The sequence below is a fragment of the Elaeis guineensis genome, chromosome 1 (assembly GCF_000442705.2).
Source record: "Elaeis guineensis isolate ETL-2024a chromosome 1, EG11, whole genome shotgun sequence".
Lineage (NCBI taxonomy): Eukaryota > Viridiplantae > Streptophyta > Magnoliopsida > Arecales > Arecaceae > Elaeis > Elaeis guineensis.
This window is the reverse complement of record NC_025993.2, coordinates 117,589,251-117,603,566: the sequence shown is the minus strand read 5'-3', so window position 1 is coordinate 117,603,566 and position 14,316 is coordinate 117,589,251.

The window sequence follows — 14,316 nt, the reverse complement described above, 5'->3', positions numbered from 1 at the left end:
ATTTCTTAAAGTTTATCTTTAGGTCGGTTAGCATTCATAAGAGTATAGGATTAGCTGCAGTATGTTCACATGGCTTTTGGTTGGATGGCAAATAATTAATGTGTCATCCGTGAATTGAAGGCACTAGATATTTTCGGTGATCATGTAGGGCCCACGTTGGTGATGAGACCTTCAGATTCTGCAAGCTTTAGGATTCTATTGAAGTATCAGTTACCAAATGAAGAGCATAGGCGATATGGGATGCCTTATCTAAGGCCCCTCTTAATTTGAAACCGTCGACCCACTCTCATTAATTATCAATTCTGAGCTTGCTGTTTGAAGTATGCTGGAGATCAGTAAGATCCACTGGGGTCTAAAGCATCTCTTGTCGAGCAAGTTGAATAAGAAATTCCATGAGATGCAATCGAATATTTTTTTGAAATAGATTTTGCACAAGACTCCTCATGCCTTCAATCTTTTGCAATATGAAATAATTTTAGCTACTGAGATGTAGTTCTTATAGATCAATCCATTTTTGATAAATACTGATTGAGATGAGGCTACAAGGCGGTCCATCACTTTGCTTAGCCTTAGAGAAAGGATTTTTGAGATTATTTTGATGATGCCATGCTCCAAGCTAATCGGACGAAAGTCTTTCACAGTCCTGCTAGTTATTCTCTTTGGGATGAGAGTAATCAAACTATAGTTAATATAGATAAGTTTGTTGATGAGTCTTGGAGGCTTTAGAAAATTTGATAATGTCATCTTTTATAACATTCCAATTCTTTTGATAAAAGGATATGGAAAAAACCCTATGGCGTAGATGCTTTATGCTTGGGGAGGCGAACAAGGCTCCATGATTTTACCTTCTATGAAGGGGCTTTCCAACTCATTTAGTTGAGGATGAGCTTCTAGATAAAAGCGATCCCAGGGAATATGAAAACTTGTTCAATGCATCCTGCTTACGAAAGACTCTCCTAGTGTCTTCAATTTCCAAGATCATATTTCTTCTGCATTTGTTGCTTGCCGCAATATAAAAAATTTTGTATTTTGATCACCATCTTTTATCCACTGATTACGAGATCTTTGTTTCCAATATGATTCTTTTTAGGCTAAAATGTTATCTTACTATTTCTTGGGATCATTTCTCTCTCCCTTTCTTTTTGTGATAGATTTTAATTTCTTTTGCTGAATCAATTTCATTAATTTTAAAGTAGAAATATTTTTTTTGTGCCAAATGTTCTCAAAAGACTTCTTTCTCCATATCATAAGATTTGATCGTTGGAACTGCAGCTTTCCTACTATATATATTGGCAGTGGCATCTCTTGAGGTCGGGGCAGTCATCCACCATTGAGAGATCAAATCATCAAAATTGGATGAAATACCACATATTCTCGAATCAAAGGGTCTTTCTGAATGTCTGATATTTGAATGCCGAGAATTAAGTGATAGAAGTAGTGACATGTGGTCTGAAGTTATGCACACCAAAGGGAGAGAAAAGATGTGGAAACTGGTTGTGCCACTCAATAGAAATGAAGCATCGATCATGCCTTGCCAAGCTAGTGTTTTCCCTGAAGTTTGACCATGTGAACTTCCTACATGCTGGGTTGATTTCATAAGAGCCATTAAGTTTAAAAAGGCATTGAATTCTCTAGAAGCTGACATGCTGCTCTTAGCTCCCACCTTTCCAAAGTAGAGCAAGTGACATTAAAGTATGAGATGACTTACACATTGAAATTCTTTGAAAAAATCTAGATGATTCTTTCTATCATGTGGGCCATATATATTAGTAAGATGGAAAGAGTGATCATCAGAAGGGAAAGAAAAGTGAGTAGTAATCGAAAACTTTCCAAAGTGTGTCAAAAGTCCATTGACATTTGCTTGGGACCAACAATCAGTAGCCCTCTAGAAAACCAACAGCCTTAAGTGCTTGCTCGCAGTCAAGATTGGTGCTACAAGTGGATTTGAAAAGAGATTGGTTGAAATGGCCTAATTTTGTTTCTTGGAGGCAAACAATGAAGCATAAGGAGTCCTTGATTGTTTTTCTTACTAGCCGCCTTTTGGGGGGAGGCCCAACCCTCTTACATTCCAAAACATGATGGTCATCGATTGACCGGCTTGCAACACAGTAGCTCGAGGTTCTTAAGTCTGAAGGGTGTGTCACCAATCTCGTTACCAGTTAGGAGAAGGCCACATCTTTTCCTAGAGCGATTAGATCTCTAGTGGTCAAGGAGTTGATGAAAAGGAGGTCTTCATCGTTTAGAGCTTGATTGTCCAAACCAACAGCTTTGAGTTTTTTTGATGAAGCCAAGTGCTTCTTTTGCCATTTGAGTGAGGTGGACAGTGCTTGAGTCATGGGCCTTAGAGAGTTGTTTAAAATCTCAAAGGCTTTTTTGATGGGAAAGTTCCATGATGATGTGAGGCAAGGTGCTGTTTGGGGAGAGGCTTAGGGAAAATGGGAAACCTTTAGAAGCCATAGGCTCCAAGTGCTCTATCGGCTTTTAGGTTGGGATCATCAAGAACGAGGGATTTGCAGGTTTTGGGGTGAGATAGGGAAGGCCCAATGGCTCTTATAGATTGGAACTTCACAATGGTGGAGTTTAAAGCCGAGGTAGTTTGAATTTGACAGAGGGTTTTTAATTGTAAAGGCACAAAAAGGTTTGGTATGGCTGAATATAGAAAAAGATTCTTGAGGATCTCGAAGAGCTCCAAAGATGTGACACCTCCAAGATGGGATTCAAAATTTGAATGGAGCCTAGATGTAGGAGGCCAAAGGCTGACTAGAAAGCAAAGCTCTAGGATTTGTGCCTCTGGTGAGCAGCTGTCGACCATGGAATACGCTCGTCGTCATGAGTCAGGAGTTGGATTTTGGTCGGCCATCCTAAACCAAAACTCTCACTCGCTCTCACGAGATCTCCATGATCCTCAACCATAGAAGAGAATAAGCCAAAGCTGGAACTTGAAGGGAGGAGGAGTTTAGTACAACTCTAACGATGTATGTAAGAGGCCCCACGTTTACCTGAATAGCCTCTGGGATGGCCGCCAAATCCTCACAAAAGAAATAGAAGTTAAACTTGAAAGGTCATCCCATTGGACGCTGGACTTACTAGCACAATAGGGAATGCCAAAGTCCGAGACGGTACTTACAACTGCTTCTGCATTCCAGCAAACTAATGGCAGATCGAGTAAGCTCACTAGATGATGTATCTAAGATTGAGTGGGATGCACCTTTGTATCGATTCCAAAGATTCACTACTAGGAAAAAACCATCTCCCTTAATGTGTCGTAAAGTCACTAATGCTACATCACCTCATTAGATGGGCTAGAGACAAAGAACTAGTTATTTTTGGCCAAACTTTTAATGTTCCATGACCCTGCCACTTTGGCTTTATGAGCAAGAGTAGATAAGACATCATCTATATCGATTAGTTGTCCAAATGCTTCGATGAAAGCGCTTTCTCAGGTAGGTTGATATTTTACCATCTCGGAAGCAAAGGAAAGGAAAGCCTTGCAGTGCTGTCTGCTGAGAAGGATTGTAGATTGCTCCGGCTCACCATCATGGGGGTGGAGCAAAGGTTGAGAAGCAGATGCTTGGGGTGGGGTACCCATGGCAGTTTGCTTGATTTTTGGTTTGGGAGGAGACTGTAGATTCGATGGGCGTTGGGATATTTGGAGCATGGATGTTTATAGTTTTATATGAGTGACCAAAATGATGATAGGTAAAGCATCAATAGGGTTTCTACAAGCCTTTTGAAATGATCAGAGTCCCACAATGAAAGCAAATGCCTATTTTGAAGGCGGCAGATGTAGGGGCAGGGTTTTGAAGGTGGCAAGCAGGCAAAGAGGTGCTGCTATGGGAGTTAACGCGAGGAGTTGTTCCGATCACCCATTTTATAATTTTTGCATAAGATCTTCCTCGTTCATAGGGGACTTGCCTGGGATTTCCTGTTCATATCGTACGGAGAGTCAGGCATGCTCGTTGTTTTCTTGATGTTGCCGTAGACCATGTCCCTTCTTTTATTGGATGTGATTTAATAAACGAGCGGGAATGACTCCTGCCGATGTCCTACTATCAGGTGATGCTGTTCTTTACTTCTCCATATGTCGTTGATGTTGATATCTTTCACTGCAACATCTTTTTCTTTTCTTGGGCCCCCAACACCTAAGGATGCGCATTCACTCTAGTGAGGATGCCTCAAACTTGCCGTGACTACTCGAACTTGGTGGTATGCTTTCTATAGGTATTGGGTTTTTGAAGACTTTACACTAGCCGGGGAAGGATTATGGGATGGGTTATAGGAAGCTCGGGTTAAAGTTCAAAGAGTGGAGAGTTGTCCTTGCTGTGGAATATAGGTTTGTTTCTCGACGAGATAGCCGCATAGATGGTGATGCTTCCTTTCTTGGATTTCACATGGGTCTGGTCTCATTCTGTGGGGGGAGGCTTTCAAAAATGACCAACTCTTGGGAGAGATAAGGAAGACTGTGTTGCGTAGGGGTTGAGGTTGGATGATTGTTTTGGACTGTGGTGGAGAGGAGGAAGATGGGTGTTGATGGGTGGTAGATGTGGATAGTGAGCAAAAAGTGAATGGTTCAAAGGAGGGAGGTTTCTCACTCTTGTTTCGTCAGAGTTTCTCGCTCTTGGATTCATCACTCGGCCTTCCTTTTTTTAATTTTTTCTTTGAATATTGATGGTTGAATGTTTTGGTATAAGAAGTTATGGGTATATTTTGGTATTTGTACACTATTGAGATTTATTGTAATAAATATATTTTATAACTATAATTTTAATTGTTATATATTATCATGATTTAAATGATATTTAGGAAATACAGATTATTAAACAAAAATAAAAATGGGATATGCAATAGTTTTATTTGAAATATATAGGTTGTAAATATAAAAGCAAAATATGTAATACTTATAAACTATTATTAAAAATAGGATATGTAGGAGTAAGAATTTATCTATTGTGCTCGTCCCAATATTAGGAACTTGATGTGGCTCAATGTGACCTAATCATTAAAGATAATTTAAGATGATAATAAATAATTAAAGCTCTTTTAAGATAAAGATGGACTTTGATCAAATTAAGGACTCACTACATTTATGATTTCTTGACAGATAAAATTTGTGTTAATCTAAAAAATCCCTGATCTAGCCTATAAATACAGTCTGTGACTCTTTATCAGTAATAGCATCGAGATTCTCTAGTATAGATTGGAAGAACTCTTTTATAGTTTTTTTTACAGGATTGGAGTGAAGTAGATTCATTTATATGATTCGTCTTTCGATATTCTCGCAATGTTCTTCATCTTTGATTCATTTTTGGGTTGAACAATAATAGATAGAGGTATGTTATTTCTGCATCAAGATTAATTTTTTACACTTAATGGTATCAGAGCAACCGTCTATGCTGTTTTATTCAGCCCTATTGATCCTGTTGCTATACGAAAAATTTGTATATGCCATGTTTCTATTTATTTTTTGGTATATTAGAGATTTTTCAATTATTATTTTGAATAAAATCAAGAAGAAAAGGATCTTCTTTACTTAATTCGAGCTAAGAGTGAATCTTGAAGCCTCAACATCTGGATCCTATTTTTGGATTCAATAAAGGATTTACGATTTATTTATTTATTTTTGAAACATGTGATTTATTTTAGGGCTAAATTATTTTTGAATAAATAAATAAATAAAAGGAAGAAGAAGGCGTGCCTTTCTCTACCCTCCTCACGGTGGCCAACCAGACCTCCGGCCTATGTCCAGCGGCCCGCTTGGCCGACGAACTTTTCCTCTAAGCCACCACATCAATTACCCATTTTTTGGTGATCACCCACCATAAAGAATAGCTAGATGGAGGTTGAAGATGGGTGCACCGAATCTTGGAAGTCTGATGACTTTTCCTCCCAATTGCTAGCATAAAAGGTGGCGACCTTATAGAGAGTCCGCAGTCTGCTAATTGGGTCTTTCAATGGCCCTGGCATGGATTTTAGAGAGGAAAATGCAGCCTGCGCTCCTTTTTTCCCTAACTCCCGTCGATCTTCCTTTCGATTGCCGCTCATCGACGGTCGGATGGCAATCTTAGACCGACCGTCGGTAGTATAGGTTAGCCAATGATAGGCGGTAGGGTTTATAAAGTTCTCCACCACTGAACATGAAGTTTAGGGCTTTGATCGGGGAAGAAAAATGGAAAGATGGAGGAAGGGATTTAGGCTAATGGGTTCGGATTTTTAGGTCCAACCCGAAATATGAAATCTGGCATGGACCCGATTGCTAAATAGAGGATTTTGCATTTAAACCTTATAAAGGCTATATTTGGTAAAAGGCCCTTTTAATTGACTAAACCAGATCTATTTAAAATTTTTGCAATTTAGTCCCTGATAAAGTAGCAAATTCCACAAAGGTCCTAAAATTGCATTATGGTCCCAGTCATAGAGTTTATTACATAAAGATCCCTTGGATTATTATTTAATCCTGTAATAAACTTTTTGCATAAAGGTTCTGTTTAATTATATTTTGCAATTTATATTGGTCATATAAAAGTCTTTGGATTATTGTTTATTTATTGAAAATTTTATGATCATGATAAAGATGAAAATCATAATAAAGTTTTATATAATTATTTGATTGTTCAATACCATATTAAAGTTTAATGGGTTTATTATGTTCAGGAGTAGCCACAGCATCCTGGATATGGTAAAAATCACATAAAGACTGTAAATTAAAGTTTGCTAGCATGCGAATAAAATTACAATTAAATCAGAGAAATAATTAACTTTGTCTATAGGAAGTAGTTATTTCTATGATTTAATTGAATAAGATGGTAATCTAGATATTAAGGATAATTTTTTTTAGGCCCACAAGTATAAAAATTTACTATCTTTGATATCTATATTATTGATTTTATTAATAAAGTATTATGAATCTATGTATGATGCACCTCTGCCCACATGAAAATTAGAATTTACTACTAAAATTAATATTGATTATTCCTGATTATGGTTTATGCTTCATAGCACTAAAATTTTTAATTCTTGTTAATTACTATAGCTAATCCTTCTGTATATATTAATGATGCTGTCCTTTTTCTAATGTTAAGTGATGATAATTTTTTTGACTAAAAAGATAGTATTCTTTATACTCTTGGGTATAAGGACCTTGATCTGGCACTTCATGTGGATGAAGCATCTATTCTCATGGATTCAAATATGCCACAACAGATTTTGGCATATGAGAAATAAGAGTGATCTAATTGCTTGAGTTTGATGCTCATCAAGTCTCGAATGTCTAAAAATATTAGAGGGTCAATCCCTCAATATGATTAGGTCAAAATTTTATGAAGGCCATTGAAGAACAATATGAAACTTTTGAAAAGGCATTGGCCAGTACCCTAATGAAAAAACTTTCAAACAGAGGAGACAGTACTAAAGGTGTACATATGTTATCATATCCTGAAGATGAAAGATATTGCTGCTTAACTCAAATTTTTGGAAGTTGAGATTTCTAACACTTTTCTAGTCTATTTTATTTTGAATTCTCTATCTATAGAATGTGATCCTTTAAATTTTCTATAACATATATAAGAAAAAATGATCTGTTAATGAACTTTTGACATGTATGTTTAAAAAGAAGAAAGATTGAAACAAGAGAAGTAAAATGTAAAACATAAAAGTGCTAATCTTACTACTCATTGTAAAGAATGAAAGAAAAAAGTGTTCCTAAAAAGAAGAATGCTATAGTGCCAACAAAGTGCCATGGCAATAAAGATGAATGCTTCTTTTTTAAGAAAAAGAGAAGCATGAAGAAAGACAGCATGAAGTATAAGAAATGATTAAAAGGAAAGATACTTTTATATCTCTAGTGTGTCATGAATTCTTTTCTGTTGATATTCCTAATAATATTTCATGGATTGATTCTGATACAATAATTCATATTGTCAATACCATGCAGGGCTTTCTCAATCTAAGAGATCTAAAGGAAAGTGAACAAATATCTATTTAGGCAATCGGATGCATTCACATGTGGAAGCTGTGGGAACCTTTAGATTAGTTTTGAATTCTGATTTTTTTTGGATCGTGAAAATACTTTTTGTATTCCTAATTTTTTAGGAATTTAATTTCTATTACCAAGTTAACAGATATTGGTTATGGCTTTCATTTTGAAAAATTTATAGTTAAAATTTTTTGAAATAAAAGTATTATTAGTACTGATTTTTTGATGGATGATTATATAAATTAAATTTGAATCTGAATTTTGAAAGTAATATTTATCTATGCATGGTGGTAATATTGGCAAAAGAAGAACATTATTAAAAAGAACTCTTCAGATTTATGGCATAAAAGATTAGCCCATATCTTTTAGAGAATAAAAAGGTTGCTGAATGATGGTATTTTAAAAGATATTGATTTTACTGACTTTGGTACTTATTTGGGTTGAATAAAAGAAAAGCAAACTAACAATCCTCTAAATGTGCCAAAAGGAGTTTTAATAATTTGAAAATCATATACATTATATTGTGGATTATTTTTTACTCTCTATTTTAATAGTCAGAGATATTTTATCTCATTCATTGATGATCATATCAGATATATGTATCTCTATTTTCTCTTTGAAAAAGATGAGGTACTAGATACCTTTAAATTTACAAAGCAGAAGTAGAGAAACAACTAGACAAGAAAATAAAAATCGTAAGATCTAATAGAGGTAGGGAGTACTATAAAGGTACATGAAAGAGGTCAGTCCATGGCCCATTTGGTAAGTTTCTTGAATAAGAGGATATTATTGTCAATACACAAAATCTGAAATACCACAACAAAATGGTGTGGTAGAAAAAAAATTATACACTGATAGATATGGTAAGGAGTATGATTAGTAACTCTAATTTTTCTTTATTTTTGGAGTGAAGTATTAAAGACGGCAATGTATGTCTTAAACAGGATTCCATCGAAGGTGTACCTAAAACTCTTTTTGAGTTATGAAAATGATAGAAACTAGTTTGAGTCACTTACATATATGGAGATATCCAGCTGAGATGAGGATTTATAATCCATACTTAAAGAAATTAAATTTTAAATAATTAGTGGCTATTTTATTGGCTATGCAGTAAACTCCAAAGAATATAGGTTTTATGGCCCTAACCATGTATCCAAAATAGTTAAATCAAGGAATGCTAAGTTTTTTTAGGATTATGAACTGAGTGGGAGTGGTTTTTCTTGTAAAGATGAATTTAAAAAAATAAAGAATCAAATTGATCAACCCATAAAAGATATGGAATTGATTGTTATTTAAGCAAATCTACAAAATCATGAACAACTAATTCAAAAACCACTCCATGAAGAACAAGTTCATTTCGAGCCTACTATTAAGGATACTCAAAATACAGATGTAGTTGGATAAAGAAGATCCATAAGAGAAAGAAGATCTGTAAGTCCTAGTGATTATATTGTTACCTACAGAAATCGACTTTGATGTTGGGCCTGATAATGATTTTAATTTATTTTCACAAATCATGAGTGGAAACAAATCTACATACTGGTATGATACTATGAAAGATGAGATGAAATCTATGGCTAAAAATCAAATTTGAAATTTTGTTGGAATTACCTAAAGGTGCTTCAACCATTGGCTGTAAATGGGTCTATAAGACCAAAATGACTCTTCAGGTAATATTGAATGATATAAGGCCAGACTTGTAGCTAAAGATTTCACTCAAAAAGAAGGCATTGATTATCATTAAATCTTCTCTTCAGCTTCAAAAAAAGATTCATTGAGGATAATCATGGCTTTAGTTGCTCATTTTAATTTAGAGTTACAACAAATTGATGTGAAAATAGTATTTCTAAATAAAATCTAGATGAGACGGTATACATGACTCAATCTGCAGGTTTCTATATAGATAAAGATAGTCAACTTGTTTGCAAGTTAAAGAAGTCCATATACGGACTTAAAGAGGCCTCTCAGCAATGGTATATGAAATTTCATGATGTTATTAGCTCTTTTGACTTTACAGAGAATATCATAGATCAATGTATATACCTTAAAGTTAGTGGGAGTAAATATATATATATATCTGATTCTTTATGTAGATGATATATTACTTGCAAGCAGTTATTTGGATTTGCTAAAGGAGATAAAATTTTTCTTTCTTAAAACTTTGAGATGAAGGATATGGATGAAGTCTTTTATGTCATTGGCATAAAGATTCACAGAGATAGATCATGAAGGATTTTAGGTTTGTCTCAAAGGACATACATCAAAAAGTTTTGGAAAGATTTAAAATATAAGATTGTACTCCTACAATTGCACTCATTATGAAAGGTGACAAATTCAGTTAGAATTAATGTCCACAACATGAACTAAAAAAGGAGCAAATGAATAATATCCCATATGCATCTGCAGTGGGAAGCTTGATATAGATCTGTACAAGACTGATATTGCATATGCAGTAAAAATTTTGGTAGATACCAAAGCAATCCTAACTTTAATCATTGAAAAACTGCAAAGAAAATTATGAGATATCTATAAAAAACAAAATATTATATGCTTACCTATAGACACACTGATAACTTGGAGGTGATTGGTTATTCGGACTAAGATTTTGATGGATGTGTGGATACAAAAAATCTACTTTATAATATATTTTTCTTTTTGCTGAAGTGCTGTATCTTAGAGAATAATAAGTAATCTATAGTTGCTTCATCTACCATAGAGGCAGAGTTCGTTGCATGCTATGAAGCTACTTTCCAGGCAATATGGATGAGAAATCTTATTTTTGGTTTGAGAGTTGTCAATTTTATTGCAAGGCCAATAAAAATTTATTGTGACAACTCTGCTACAGTTTTTTTCTAAGAATAATATGAAAGTCGTAGCAAGCACATCGATATAAAATATCTTACTGTTAAAGATCATTTCAAAAAGTATAAAGTAGATATCTAACTTATCCGTACTAAATTATTGATTGCAGATCCCATGACTAAAGGATTATCGGCCAAGCAATTTAAAGATCATGTGGATCATATGAAAATCATTAGTTCAATTCTTATTCGATTCACTTCTTGTATAAATATTTATGACATTCTTAAAAATAAAAGATATGATTTTTGTTTTGTGCACATAAAGTTTACATCATAAAGTTGGATTCTGAATAACTTATAAGAAGCTATTCATAAAGAAAAATATAAAGCGCTTAAATAAAAGGTTTCATGCTTTGTGATGCATGGAAGGGAGTATTCAATTTGTAGAATATAATTGCAATGATTCATGTATTAAAATTTCTTAATTAAGTAGGAGTTTTTGACTTAAGTTGGCGTATGGCTATACTATAGTTTTGTTTATCACCTATTCAATATATTGATTGTGACACGTAGGTCAAGTGGGAGAATGTTGTGCTTGTCCTAATATTAGAAATTTGATGTGGCCCACATGTGGCCTTATCATTAAAGACAATTTAGAATAATTAATATGATAATAAATAATTAAAGCTCTTTTAATATAAAGATGGTCTCTTGTCAAATTAAGGACTCCAGTATGGTTATGATTCCTTAATGGATAGAAATTTATGTTAATTTAAAAAAGTCTCTGGTTTAGCCTATAAATACAATATGTGACTTTCCATCGATAATAAGTACCGAGATCTTTTAGACATAGACTGAAAGAACTCTTTTACAGTATTCTTTTGTAGGATTGGACAAAGCAGATTCATCTATACAATCTAGATGTTCTTGTAATGTTTTTCATTTTGGATTCATATTTGGGCTTGAGCAATAATGGCTAGAGATACGTTATTTCCACATCAAGATTAAATTTTCTACATTATCATCTAAATATAAAAAAATATTACAAAAAAAATTTGATAAAAAATCATTATGCAAAATTTCTTAGAAATCATTGTCTAAATATAAAAAATTATTATTAAAAATTTAACAAAATTGTTGTCTATAATCAAAAAATCGTTGCACAGATTTTTTTTTAAAATATTGTTAAATAATTTAAAAATACTACTTAAATGTTACTGTGTAAATATAAAAAACTTATTGTCTAAGTATAAATAACTACTATTTAAATAAATAAATATCGTTGGCTAAATATAAAAAATCGTTGTCTAAAATAAAAAGAAGTGTTACCAAAGTTTTTATAAAATCATGATCTAAATACAAATAACAATTTTCTAAAATGTAAAAATTGCTATCAAATCTTCTCAAAGTTCATTGCTGAATAATTATGATCGCTGAAAAATTTATAATATATTATTGCATAAAATAAATAATTATTTACTAATTTCTCTAAACAAATACTTGTCAGAACAAGAAATATTGCTGTCAAAACTTCCAAAAAGATGCTACCTTAACAAAAATAACTGTTGCCTTTTCTTTGTTACAATTGTTACAAATACTCATTAAAAACTATCATGTGAGGTTCCATTAGATAATGGTTATTTAATCATTGATTTAAAATCAAAACACCATTGCCTTTGACTTTAGGCAATGATCTTATAAGTAGTCGCTAGAAAATCATTGCCAAAAGCATTAGAAAACTATTTTGGGACTTCAAGCCACAATTTTTGCTGTTGTCTAAGATCCTTTATATTGTAATCTATATGCATTAGTACTGTCTGATATGGAAAATCTTGCTCCAAAAAAAATATAGAATGGAAAAAAATAGAGAAAAAAAGAAGAGCTTTTGGTGATTCCCTGCATGTCTTAAGGCTGATCTGGATGTTTACTTATACAGGGGAATCTTATCCAATATGGGGTTCAAACATACCTCAAACATGACCCAGACTCCTCTTGCTATTTGAATTGGATGCTAATCCATTATATCGAAATCTAATACTGACAAAATGTCTAACACGAGCAATACAGGATAAACCCAACCTACACATTGTACTCATTTTCCTAGAAGCTTGTTTGTCCAAGTTCATAGTCTATATTGGCAAAGCTAATTTGCAACTCATTTCCCCTTGAAAACATAAGAGTCGACGAATGGACTGCCAGAAAACCATATGTCGGACATGAGAAATATGGGATGGACCATGAAAAGTTCCTTTCTTTAACCAATCAATCATGGTGGAGTTGCCCCTCAACCAAATGCCTATGGCTTGACATTTGTTCTTAATATATTTATGCAAGTTCTTTAATATGCCCTAGGCTTTTTTGGTCAATTTTGTATTGTAATCTGTGAGATAATATAAGAAACTCAAAATTTATCTTTTTGATAGAAAGAGATTTATAAGTAATATAGCAACTTCACGGAGTACTCATCTTTTAAATACTTTTAGCCTTCTAAACTTTGATGAAGTTTAATTAGATCTAAAGCCACAATAATACTAATAACAAACTATGACGATTTGTGTAGATGTACATTTAATCTCACATCAATTATTTATTGGGACGATTTTGGATACTTGTATAGGATTAAGAATCTAAATAATGTCTTCTGACTGATCTTTTTGGATAAAATCCTATGTTGTTACATTAATTTCATCAAAATAAAAAAAGATCAAATATTACCTATCAATTTTTATAGTAATTCCATGATGGGCTTAGCATTTACAATTTTTTTTTTTTTTAGATAGAGGTCAGATTTATTATACCAATGTATTATAAATATATCGTTGTAACCAGAAAATAAAATATTTAATAAATCAAAGAAAATAGTTGATCTAACAATTCAAACATGTTTGTGCATGATTAGACACAAATATCACCGTTCAATCTTCAACATTATTAGTTTCCTAATAGGCATACATCACCTCATAAGCCAGTAAATTAATCATCAATCTCTAACAATCTTATCTTAAAGGATGAGAACTAATCTTGAACTACTCACTTAACAACCGACACAATATATTTTTTCACACATCGCACTAATCGTCAACTTCCACATAGGATTAGTGAGCACAAGTGGTCAATAGCATCACTAGATAAGTTAACAATTATAAAGTTGATCATTGCCGCAATATACAAAAATATACATAATTCTCTTATTAACATATGCAAGAAATACTTATACTTTGACTTTACACATTCTGTTTTGCAACAAAACTACTTATTTGCCTTTCTAACCAACATGATATATTTTTCGAGAAGTAAAAGCTAGTTACAATAGTTGGTAAGACCGGAAGTAGACATGGACATACACAGAAAAATATTGCGGGGGCGTTTGGTTTGTAATCGGAACCAAAATAGAAATGGAGATGGAAATGATTTGGAATCGAAATTGAAATGGCCAAATTTTCTAAAATGTTTGGTTCGTGACCGGAATCGAAATCGAAATTTGAATGGAAAATTGAATTCATAGAAGAGAGTAGAGATTGAGTTCTATATAGATTGATTCAT